The 13281-nt window shown below is 35.2% G+C and overlaps 1 long non-coding RNA gene across 1 annotated transcript in view; it reads right to left on the bottom strand.

Moving 5' to 3' along the window:
- Positions 1-1783: 1783 nt before the first annotated feature.
- Positions 1784-13281, bottom strand: part of LOC128314095 (uncharacterized) — a 181552-nt gene continuing 170054 nt past the window's right edge. The window contains exon 3 of the long non-coding RNA XR_008295500.1: positions 1784-3998. This is a non-coding gene — a long non-coding RNA (uncharacterized LOC128314095). The remainder of the gene's footprint in view (positions 3999-13281) is intronic.

Here is a 13281-nt window from a genome sequence, read left to right on the forward strand (position 1 = left end):
AGCTGTTTCTACTGTTTTTAGACTCTATCTTACATACTCACGTATTATTGGATTGGAAGTTTCTCACAAACACAGTTCATGACAGGTAGTACATAGCTGGACAAAATGCAATGAACAAATACTTAGAAAAATGAATTATATGTGCACATGGGGTCCGAGAGAGAGAGAGAGAGAGAGAGAGAGAGAGAGAGAGAGAAGAGAGAATGCAAGTCAATTTCAGACATTTGTTTATTATCCAAGTAAATATAAACTACACCAGCAAATAAATATTGAATTTTCTGCCATGTAACCATTCTAGAGAAACTTAATATTACAAAAACCCAATTTTTAATATAAAACTAATGTTTTGCCTATATTACTTGATTTTTAATGTTTTACTAATTCTTTATCCATCTGTCCTCATTGGTACAATGCTCTAATCCAATTTCTTAAGAAGACATGTTTACTCCTCAGTCTTTTAGAAATAAAAATCTGTTTGCCTTGCCTGTTTCTTCATAAATGCTTTCCACTCTAATGCATTATTTAAAGTAAAAACATGTGTATGAGCCTATTTCTATCAGATATTTGATGTTCATTTGTTTGCAGAGATAGACAAGCATACAAGCAACACCTTTGTATATTTAAATAATTCACATTGCCGGAGGTCCTTTATACTTCCTAAAATTGGGGTGGCTTTGAATAATCTGTGAGAGATTATATTAAAGGATGGATCTCTAGATACAATTTCCTTCCTCAATTCTATTATACTTTCCTTTCTGATATTAGATATCTAAGGCATTGGTGACAATGAAACTTCAGTGTTGTGTTATTTTATGGGGAAGTTTTTATTTCCCAGGGGGTAATATCCTTTCTGGAAGCACATTCAAGATCATTTCTGAGGGCTGTTTTCATTCTTTACCTGGGGAGATCTCAACCAGCAAATAAGCCCCAGGGACATTTTCCCTTTTACTGCAGCTGAATCTATAGCACCTGGAAGACTCCCTGGCATTTAATAAATACTTGTTAAAGAAGTAAAGGACTAAATCAGAAAAAAACGATCATTTTCTCTAAGTATTTTTTTTCTTTCTTATGCCTTTCTTTAAAGTACCTATCGCCCTCCTTATTTTTCCCCTGGCTGCACATCCCACTGAAACCTTCAAAAACCAATTGACAGAAACAGTGTTAAACTGTACTTAGTAATAACAGAATACTAGTGGATTTGCACAGGGCAAATATTTATAGATATCATATAAATACTTATAGATATTATGTAAGCTTGTTTCCCCTCCCCTAAAAATTATCCTTTGATTTTTCTCAAGGTTAGCAAGTTTGCATAAGCAAAATAGAAATTAGGTCTTTAAAGATACTTTCCTATAGGAACCTAGGAAGGAAATAAAAGCTACCTGTCCTCAGTTTATGTGCACACAACTTTTGATGGTAGAATGAAAAAAAAATAAGCAAAAAGAAGGGATGAAGGAAAGATGGGAGGGAGGGAGGAAGGAAGGAAGGAGGGAAGAGTGGTGGGAGTAGGGAGTGAAGGAAGGAGAGCAAAAAAAGAGGAAAGGAAGGGTAGGAAGGAAGGCAGAGAGAAAGAAAGAAAGCAAGCTTAATAACCACTGCATTGAAGTATACAATTTATTGAAAAAAAATTTAGCTGTTTTAGATCAAATAAATTTAAAAACTAATTAGCTTGCAGATATAAATATTTTCACTTTAAAGAGAATTTCACTGTCAATATAAACACTTGTTCATAAGGACTGTTATCACGTAAAGATGATAGCATCTGAGTAAATCTCCAAGAATATCTTGAGCTCTTAGAAGCTCTGACTTCTTTAATTATAGTATGCATTACTAAGTTCCTTTTACATATGATTGAATTATTAATACTTAAGAAGAAAAGACAATTCATATATAACTCTTGTTGCAGGAGCTCACGATGTGGAAGTAATTCTTTCACAAGAACAAGGAAACCATGCACCTCCAGCTGTGACAGAAACAGGGTTGGAGAAGAGTCCCCCACCAGCTCACCTTTTCATTGTTACATGTCACTTACTATAATAAATCATTAAGAGGCGTGTCTACAGTATTGCTTCTGCTCGCTTCACATGGTTTACATAAATGTAGATATGTCGAGATATACTTTGCATTTCTGTAGAAAGCTTCATGGAAAGTTAAACTTGCTTTTTAATGCTGAATCACAGAACTTACATTCTTTCTTGAAGTATTAAATTTGTTCATATTTTGAATCTTGGGAAATGGCGACATAAAGAGTAATATAAATAGTTTTATAATTGTACTATCATTCCAGAGTCCAAGGCCCTTTGGGTTTTGTTTTGTTTTCTTTTCTATTACTTTTTAGTGTCATTTATGCACAAGTATACAGTTACCAGATATATTAAAAGCTACCATATATTTTCATATAAAACAGCTGAATTTTGTATCCACATGGAAAGAAAGCATTATATTTGGATACATAAGAAAGAAAAAAATATTTAGACTAAATATGTATTTCAAATTATTTTTCATTGAATATTAAGAAGATATATAAGATATAGGACATAATATGTGCACATAACCATACACAAATTTTGCTGTAACTTTTATGTTAATTGAGGTTACTTCCATAACCTTTTTACACTTTGTTTTTCCCACTCCAAAACACATCATGGAAATCCCTCCAGGCTAATTAGTGGAGAACTAGTTCATTGTTTTTAATGACAGCATAATATTCCATGGTGTAGATACCCCACCATGTTCAAAGCCATGCCCCTATTGACAGGAATTGTCTTTATTTCCACTATTTTTCTTTCCTTTTATTTTACTCAAAATATTTTCACACATTTATTAAGTCATTGTGCTCTTATTTACCTGTATTATAGATTCAATGCAATTGAAATTGTTAAACAAAAGTATGTGTAGCTTTGTTTTCACAGATACTTTTTCAAACCACAGTGCAACACTCACTTTTCCTACTGTGTGCAAGAGTTAAGTCTTTTACAGATCATCACCAGTGATAGGAAATACAGTTCTTTTTATTTTTTGACAAGTCTATGAATATAATGGTATATGTTTTTTTCTGTGCTTGCTTGTGTGTCTCTGCACGTGTGCATCTAACAAATTTGAACGTTTTTTTTCTTACATTTAGCCAAGATCTTTGCTATTTATTTAGAGACTTAATATTTTTCTTGTCACTCTAAAAGCTCTCTGGTAACATATACAACATGCTGCACAAGATATTAGCAAGTACAATGCAGAAACAAATCAAAATGAAAATATATGACTAAAGGTTTATTACAGGAATGGAAGAGGATGCATTATCAAGAAGCTTATCAGGAAATCCATTACTTCTATATATTAATAGAATAAAAATAAATAACCACATCAATAGACGATCAAAAGACATTTGATAAAAATCAGCGGTCATTTCCAGTAAAAGCACAAAATAAAATATTAACAAAAACAAAATACGTAGATACAATAAAGACTATCTTACCACAACCCAATATTACATTAAATAAAAAAACACTAAAATCCTTCCAGTTAAAGACAGAGATGAATATTTTCACTATTAATATTAAATACTGCCTTGAAATATTTAACAAAAGCTAAAGCAAACATCCAAGAAATTTAGATAACTAGCATAAGTACTGGAAAAGATGAAATGATCCTAATTAAAGGATAAAAAATCTAAGATAAAAAATTTTCAAAAACAAAATAAATAAAAGACTTTGCTAAGGTAGAAAAACCTGACATAAATATACAACATCCAATAGCTTTCTCTATTCAAGCAATCACTACCAATAAAAAAAAAATAGGAGGAAAATCTCTTTTTGATAGTGACAAAACCCAAAAGATATTTAGTAATAAATGTATTGAGAACAATATTTTTCGGTGATGAAATGTTAACTAAAATAAGTATTCTAAGATCTGACCAAATGGAAAATCTTACCATGTTCCTGATGAGCAAGAGAAAAACAATCCTGGATACCTGGGAGTAGACCTGGCGATCACATGTTCTCCTGTAGAAGATACACAATTTCACAGAATAATACCATCAGACAAGGCTACTCGATCACTATGATGAACAAATAAAATAAATAAATAAATAAGACAATGACCTCTATCCCCTAATCATTTTTGAATACAGATAAACATGAATATTGTCCAAACAACAAAACTAATTAAATTCCTCTTTCCTGGTTAATATGAGCGTCTGCTTCTTGTTTACTAATTAGCTCTAGACTCACTTCATTCCTCCTTCCTTATAGATGAGATCTATTATTACCCCCTCCCCAATTGTAGAATTGCCCCTCCTTCTTTACAGTATCCAATCCAAGGCAAAGCCTTATTTCCTTTAATCCTCTTCAAAATTACTAACACAATCCTAAATCCTAGAATAGACTATTTTTAACAATCTGAGACACCCCATTTTCCCCCATGTGTGTTCTCCTTTGCTGCCAAGAACAATAAACTCAACTTGCTCAACTTTAGGTTGTTCCTGGTGGTCTGTGTGTGGTGGGCATTGACACTGGATGGAAAGATTAAGAAGGCAGACCTATCAATTCTCCTATAATTAATATTTTAATGTTTAAAGCAAGTACAACCAGAGTTCCCACTTTGTGTGTTGTGGGTTGGGATTTGTTCAAAGTAATCTTCAAACTTCACTAGAAATATAAATGCCTGGGGGTGCCTGGGTGGCTTGGTCGGTTAAGCGTCCGACTTCGGCTCAGGTCGAGATCTCACGGTCGGTGGGTTCGAGCCCCGTGTCGGGCTCTGTGCTGACCGCTCGGGGCCTGGAGCCTGCTTCGGATTCTGGGTCCCCTCTCTCTCTGCTCCTCCCCTGTTCATGCTCTGTCTCTCTCTGTCTCAAAAATAAATAAACATTGAAAAAAATAAATAAATAAAGAAAGAAAGAAATATAAATGCCTGAGAGTGTGTGTGTGTGTGTGTGTGTGTGTGTGTGTATATATATATGTATGGAGAGAAAGAGAAAGAGAAAGAGAAAGAGAAAGAGAAAGAGAAAGAGAAAGAGAAAGAGAAAGAGAAAGAGAAAGAGCACAACTGGAGGGAGATGGGTGTGTTGACAAAAAAAGCTGCATGAGGGGTCCTTGTGGAGATGGAACCTTTCAGTATTTTTACTGTGGTGGTGGATACACAAAACTACACATGTGATAAAACTGTTTAGAACTAAATACACACACACACATGAGTGCAAATAAAACTAGGGAAATCTGAATAAGATTGATAAATTATATCTATGTCAATATCCTAGTATGATATACTATAATTTTGCAAAATGCTACCATTGGGAAAGTATACAATGGATCGCCCTATATTCTTTTAAATATAAGTGAATCAAAAATTGTCTCAAATTTTTCAATTAAAACAAGAATAGCAATGTTTATGGAGAAGGGAATGTGCATTATCAGAATTCGTATTTTACTCTAAAATCAGTGAACACAAACGATAGGTATTGGTAAAAACAGTGGACTAAAGTATAAAATCTAGAAATATATATTCATTATATTGATTTCCAAATCAAGTATTGTTTACATCAGACAAAAATGTTTCAAACATCTGGAAACTAATATACAGACTATGTTAAGTTATAACCAATTATTCAATGAATAGGAAACAATACTGCTGTTCTATCAAAATGTAAATTCTATTTTTTTTAATTTTTGTTAACGTTTATTTATTTTTGAGATAGAGACAGAGCATGAACAGGGGAGGGTCAGAGAGAGAGAGAGACACAGAATCTGAAACAGGCTCCAGGCTCTGAGCTGTCAGCACAGAGCCTGAAGCAGGGCTCAAACTCACAGACCGTGAGATCATGACCTGAGCCGAAGTCGTATGCTTAACCGACTAAGCCATCCAGGCACCCCTAAATTCTATTTTTTAAAGTTGCATACTTTTTAAAAATGTTTATATATTTATTTTTGAGAGAGAGAGAGTGTAAGTGAGGGAAGGCAAGGGGGAGAAAGAATCCCCAGGAGGCTCTGCACTGTCAGCACAGAGCCCTGTGTAGGGCTTGATCTCAAAAACTGTGGGTTCATGACCTGAGCTGAAATCAAGAGTTGGATATTTAACTGACTGAGCCACTCAGGCACCCCTATAATTGCATATTATATTTAAATTATGTTTTGCATAAAAATTACGATTCAGATATATTTAGTAGAATGCTATCAACATTTTTTTTTAGTTAAACACTGGGAAATAATGTCTAGCATGAAAATGTATATTAACTATTATTGTATGAAGCAAAAGAGAACTTCTCAATCCAGGTAACATATAAACCTCCCAAGAAAGATTTCATCTATGGAGGTTTCTGTATAAGGCCAAAGTGTCATTCTTCTAATTTCCATTACAGATTTTCAGATAAATTTAATACCTAATGCCTCTTTCTTAAAACTGCCTTATCCCCAGGAAGTACATTTCTTGTTCCTGCCCTGTTATAATTTATCTTGATTTTTTTTTAATTCTTTTGCAGCTGGTCTCCTTAATCCTCTTAATTACAGCTTCTTCAAACCTCACCCTTATGTACTCCACTTGCACTATTATCAGATCATTTCATTATCAATTATCTGGAAAATTAGTTCTTAAATTATTCTTGGTTTTTAATAACTTATTGTTCTCACCCATCAACCTTTCCAATTCTAAGGTAGTATTTTTAGATATGTTTCTCATTCTCTTTCTCAGAGCCATTAATCAAAGACCACACTTTGATTACTTTCTTTTTTTCACAAATATTGTGACGTACCCTACCTCTTCTTAAGGTCCAAGGCTAAAACAGTATTTCTCAAAGTGGGCTTAAAAATCACTTGCAGTGCACGTCAGAGATATAAGTTTCTGCTACCATTTCCATAAATTCTACCTAGAACGTCTGTGGCAGGACCCCCAAATCTGTTATTTTATTTTTTTCTGAAACATATTTTTTTCTTTACTTTTTTTCCCAGTTTCACTGAGATATAATTGACATAAAATAAGGATTCCAATATGGGACATGTAAGGACAATTCTTTTTTTTTTTAATTATTTTAATGTTTATTTATTTGAGAGAGAGAGAGAGAAAGACAGAGAGAGAGCGCAAGCAGGGGAGGGGCAAACACAGAGGGAGAGAGGGAATCCTAAGCAGGCTCCTTAGTGTCAGCACTGAGCCCAACACAGAGTTCAATCTCATAAACCGTGAGATCATGACCTTAGCCACTATCAAGAGTGGATCACTCAACTGACTGAGCCACCCAGGTGCCCCTGTAAGGACAATTCTTAAGAAACCCAAAAGGAAGTATAAATGGTACTCATATAAAAGTCCTCCTCAAGTTCATCTTGTGATAGACTCTAAAACATCAACACTGGAAGTATCTCAGTGTTTTGGCCAATAGTTGGAAGAATCTAGAGCTGCTTCTGTTAAATCCCCTGGTAAATCATGGATAGGGTTTTAGCCTACAAGCTTAAATATCAGCAAGTCATTGAGTCAGTACACTTAGTGATACGGAGAGGTGGAGGCCAAATAAGCTCAAACAATTACTTCCATGTCACTGAGCCTCAGTTTCTTCCTCTGTAATCTAAGGATAACATCTACCTCCATAGGGTAATGTGAGGATTAAATGAGATCAAGTGTTAAGTGTTCAGTTCAGACTCAAACACAGGGCAAGTGATAAGTGTATCTTAGCTCATATTTTTCCTCTGGGAAGTTTTCACACTTTTCTCAGATGTTTTCATTCCTAATAACTGTTTACATTTCTAGAAGAACATGGCCTGAGTAAAACATGTTGCATTGTGTGGGGATCCTGCAGGTGCTTAAATGATTGTTAGATCAGAAACCTGACAACAACAAAAAAATACTTTGTTTTCCTCATGTGTTTAATTTCCTTTGTTTGAGGTGATGAAAATTCTCAGAAAGTGGAGAGGAAAATATAAGCATAGTGTCTTTTGAGAAAGGCTACCCCTCCCTCATGTCACATATTATATTGCCCTTCTCTCATGTCCTAATACAGTGCCCCAAAGTCCCAGAGAAAAACACTTTCCTCTGTTGGAAACATAATAGCATCACAAATTATAGCCATGGATGTTTGCTCTGTGAGTAATATAAACATTTCACATTTTCCATCAAGTCTGAAAAGGAAAACAAAAAAGAGCTATGAATGTTATCTTAATGGAGAGTCTTATCAGAGAAGACTACCCTGTACTCCAAACAAAAATCACTGGTCACTTGTGCCCTCAAAAAGAAAAGGAAAGGCAGGCCACCCTCTTGGTTGCAATTAGTGTCCTACCAAAAGGATTTTATAAATCACTTTCTAATTAGGAAGCAATGAGTGTTTAGAGAGCACAGACCTTTATAAACCCTAAAGTATTTCCTCTCCAGGATCAGGAAACCTTGTGCTGGTTATTTCTTCAATAACAAGCAAGTGCCAGGTACCATGCCCACTACTATCAAAGAGTTCCTGGTCTGATAACAAGAGGTCTTTGACCAACACCTCCACCTCCTCCTGGGTTGGAGATTTCCCATTGGGCATCTGTATCTTTATGCCAGAGTATTTCTCCTAGAACCATGCTTCCTTGTGCATTCTTTTTTTCCCCTTTTCCTTTATCAAAACTGCCCTAATAGCTCATGTGCCTGAGAATATATTATGATTAACTTCTCCTGCTTAAGATGATATTACATGGACCAAATATACTTACCTTGATCCTAGAAAAACTTTTTCATCTTAATAAGTACCTCTCTGAAAGGAAGGGATGTTTTAGGGCAGACAATGCTATCAGGGTCTTTAAATCATGTTGCATAATGCACTCACCTACAAAATGAAACTCAAATACCTAATAAGTGCAAGGCACCCTTGCAGATTCTCGGCACTTTAAAGTTTGGCTAGAGGCGCCTGGGTGGCTCAGTGTGTTAAGTGTCCGACTTCGGCCAGGGTCATTATCTCATGGTTTGTGAGTTCAAGCCCCACATCGGACTCTATGCTGATGGCTCAGAGCCTGGAGCCTGTTTAGGATTCTGTGTCTGCCTCTTTCTCTGCTCCTACCCTGCTTGTGCTCTGTCTCTCTCTCTCAAAAATAAATAAATATTAAAAAAAGCAAAGTGTAGCTAACATAGTTGAATGTTTATACCATGCAAAAAAATAAAAACACTATTAGTTCTACAAAGACTAGCTCACAATAACTCTATGAGTAGGGAACTATTATCTCCATTTTATATACAAGAAAATTAGTAAGAAACAGAGATGTGATACATTTGCCAAGGTCACACAGCAAGTAGGTATTAGTCATGGCTGAACCCTAGGAAGGTCAGCATCAGAGCTCAAAGGTTTAAGTATTAGAAGCTTTACCACTATGAAAATCCTTCCATGAGATTGAGAGCTGTCAGTCTTATGGGGCAAAGCTATGGAAAGAAATAACACTAATAAAACATATGAGCTACATAATGGATGCTGTATCCTGAATGATGTATGCTTCCAACTGCTGGAATTCGTCAACCACCAATCCTCATTATAATTGCTCTAGATGAAAATCATCACCTGGCCCAGGGTCAGCCCCGTTTCCAGGCAACTCACATCCCAGAGCTACTCAACATGGAGGACCACTGTGAGAACAATTCAAGCTTCCCATTTTTACATGGGGCTCTTTGGAGTCTTCTTTGAAACTGCAGCACAGCCCAGAAGCTCTCTCTGCTCAATCCTGCTTCCTTCTCCTTCTTTCCAGCGCTATTAATACTCATCTCCACCTCAGAAAGGAAAGTCTGGTCTCTATCTTGCATGCTCCTCCCCATCTCAGAATCTCAGAACCACGGAGTCCAATTCCTGGGAATCCTGACCTAAGACATGCTACAATATAAGCAACTCTGGAGGAAGGAGAAGTGACAAAGGAATTCATTAACTTCTAGGGGAAGTTCTATTGGTAGTGGATAGAGTTGAGGCAAGAGAATTTATTCTAGTTCTTATTTATAAACAAGAAAATCCAATATGGCTAGTTTCCATTAAAAAATAAAAAACAACCTATGAAATGACATTAGGTGGCTCACAGACTCTCTGAGAGGGGTGGTGAACATAGTTCTGAAATTACATGACACACCATGTCCACACACATTTACAACATCTCTGCCTGAAATATCCTCAGTATACAACCGTCCCATCTGGGATTGGACTTCAAAACATATGCTCCTGCTACCCAGGGAACTGTGATACCTTCAATCATGATGTTTGCCACCTGCTCAGGCAAAGCCACCTCCTAATGTTGCTAATCTCTAAGTACACATCTGATTTGTAAAACACTGGTCAGCAGCCTATATCCTTATAGCAATGGTATCTGAGGATGTGCATTTTCAGAGAGTGGAGGCTAAGACAGAAACTAGCCACATCATCCACTATAGGATTACCTGGATTTTCCTCTTTACATAACAGGGGTTCTGTGTAATCTTTCTGGGCTATGTAGTATTCCACAGAAATTAGAAGAGGAAATTAATAGTGAATCTCCCTTTCTTAACCAAATGTTTACTGCTTTTTCTCCTCTCTATGCCCACAGAAGTAGTATCGATTAATTATGTGTATTTATCCTGTTTTGAAAGCATTTTGTCATTCCCTCTTAACCTGTTCTTCATTCATTTTCAATGGTTTCAATTAATCTTTACACTTTAAGTTCACTGTATATTTTATATTGGACAACATGGACCAAAAGCAATTGCTGAATAAAATATGGTATTCCTGGAAGTGACCATCTAAATGGTTTCAGCTCACTGAAAAGAACTGTGAAATTGTGGTATGTATTTCTATATTTTACTCATAATCACAATAATTCTATTCTTCATTCAGAAGATTAGGTCTGTTCTGCATCATTTCTGATTTAAATCAAACTAAGTCACATTTGCGATAATTATTATTAGAGTTAGTTTATAATAAACCAATCTCTGCTGCCATTTTATATGGCAAATTATAATTTAGTTTGATAGTCAAATTACTCTTCCGAACTTACTAGTTAAAACATTCAAATTTTAACATTCTCCTAATATTACTATGGTTCAGACAAATACAGGGGTTATTTATAAGGCTATGATCTCAGCTACGGGATCAGTAATCCCGTAATGTTACGGGAGTTAACATCCCACTAAGTCAATTTGATGTCCTGCACCTTTCGTCTATGAACTGTTGGCAGATAAACAGGAGTAAAAAAAGCCAGGGAATCTGGCTTAATCATGGTTTTGGCTAAAAATTTTTCCATACCAAGGCAACACACACACACACACACACACACACACACACACACGTTAATTTTAAAGTTCTTTTGCTGGAGTATTTTATTGGACTGTTGGTTGTTAAAAGCCATCATAAATTAGATTTGCACCAATGCTTAGCATCTCTTTGCCAACTTTTTTTAGGCTCTACTCAAAAGCAAAATTACATATGTGATACCAATAGCATTCATAGTATTTATCCTAATGAGAATTAAAAAAAGAAAATTCCATGACTTACCAAAATCCTACTTATAAAATAATTTTAATGTGTAGGGTGTGTGCCTAAATACATGAGATAAAATCTTTGTAGCTGTCTTCTGAGTCAGAACTTTTCTTTAGATGTCAAATACTGATGTGCTTGTTAGGACTCAAAGGGATTAAATGTAATTTGCATCTAATAGCTGCTTCATTTCTCAGGGTAATTATGCATCTAGAAAAATGAAACAAAGCAGTTTCTGACAAACTAGGTATTGGTTTCAGAAAAGAAAGAATCATCTTTTAATTAATAAGTGATATGAAAAGGAAAACAATATTTGACTATTGCACTGCCTATACAAAGAAAAACCAATGCATAGATTAATTAAAAAAGTTATTCCAAACAGTTTGGGGACCTAGTTTGGGGTAACAAAAGAAAGACATGATTGACATTTAAGCTTTTAGCTAATTGCTTTGGCACTGTATTCACACAAACATGGCTTCACTGTTTTTCTGCCACTCGAGAAATTCTCCACCACCATGTTACCCAGGTGGAAAACACTGTAAAATAAACTAAGAAATAATGAAAAATATTTTCATATCATTATAATAAAGGTATAGGGATACTTGACATCAGGATTGTTTATATGCTGATTTCTTCAAACATTGCTGAGCAACAGAAAATTACAATCAAGTAGATAAACTGAAAAACTTAAACCTTAGTGGAAATACGGCTAGACAGAAGCAAGATCGGATGACAACAAAGATTAAGTACAAAGCAAAGACCTGTGTCTTTGCTGTCTTACAGAAGAGATTAACAGCTAAAGCTTTATTTGGAATAAGATGCAAGAAGACTTCGGCCAAAAAATCAAATCCTAATTATCAGTCAACAACATGGTGTAGAATTAGTCAGACCAAAGCAAGAACCCCATCCCTGCCACTTCTCAGCTAAGTAACTTTGAGGAAGATGTACTCACTGAGCTTCAGTTTCTTCATTAACAAAACGAGGCAAATGCTAACATCAACCTCAAAGATAGGTGTAAGGATTAAATTTCCTTCAATAGAAACACACAATAATGTTTCCCCCGTCAAGTGTTATTCACCCTAATACTGAATTCATGGCAAAGACAATAAAAATGAAGACAAAGAGTCAAAGAGTCGGTAGGCCAATTAATAAGACAGAATGTGTATTTAATTTCTGATATATATAAATCTCTGATTTTTTTTTACCCTGGTCATGCCAATATCTAATGTAACTGTTAACCCATATCCACAAATCCAAGTAACTTAAAGTGGTTTCCAACTCTGTTTTTTGAAGAGAACAAAGGCTTTTGTTTTTACTTTTTAAAGAATAAGAAAAAAGTACAAATAGATACATGTTATTGTATAGTGATTATAGAAGGTCTACAAAACTATGAAGACATGCTTGTTCAAAACTGCAATTCATTATTTTACAAATACTTCTCTCTCAATATTAAATGGATGGTCATATTCTGTAGATGTTTCTTCCACAGTATCTTTGACATACATTCCCTTTTCCCCTTAACATACTCTTGAAATTATCTTGTACCTTAGATTATAGCAAAATCTTTAAAAAGCCCTTGCTTTTTCCTCCTCTTTCTAATCTATTTTGAACACAATGCCCCATTTATATTCCAAATGATGATGTCATGTCCCTCACTCTAATGAAAAACTTTTCCTATCTTCCTGTTGCCAGTTAGATCAAGTTCAAATGCCTTGCTTAACCTGTTCATCACAACCCTCTATCATCAAACCAAACCCATTTTCTAGCCTTTTAAATTTATACATACTTCATGTCAACCTATCAGAATGCTTTACTGGACTGCATTTCACTGCTTTAGCTGTCTGAACGTTGCTGAG

The sequence above is a fragment of the Acinonyx jubatus genome, chromosome C1 (assembly GCF_027475565.1).
Source record: "Acinonyx jubatus isolate Ajub_Pintada_27869175 chromosome C1, VMU_Ajub_asm_v1.0, whole genome shotgun sequence".
In the NCBI taxonomy this organism is placed as follows: domain Eukaryota; kingdom Metazoa; phylum Chordata; class Mammalia; order Carnivora; family Felidae; genus Acinonyx; species Acinonyx jubatus.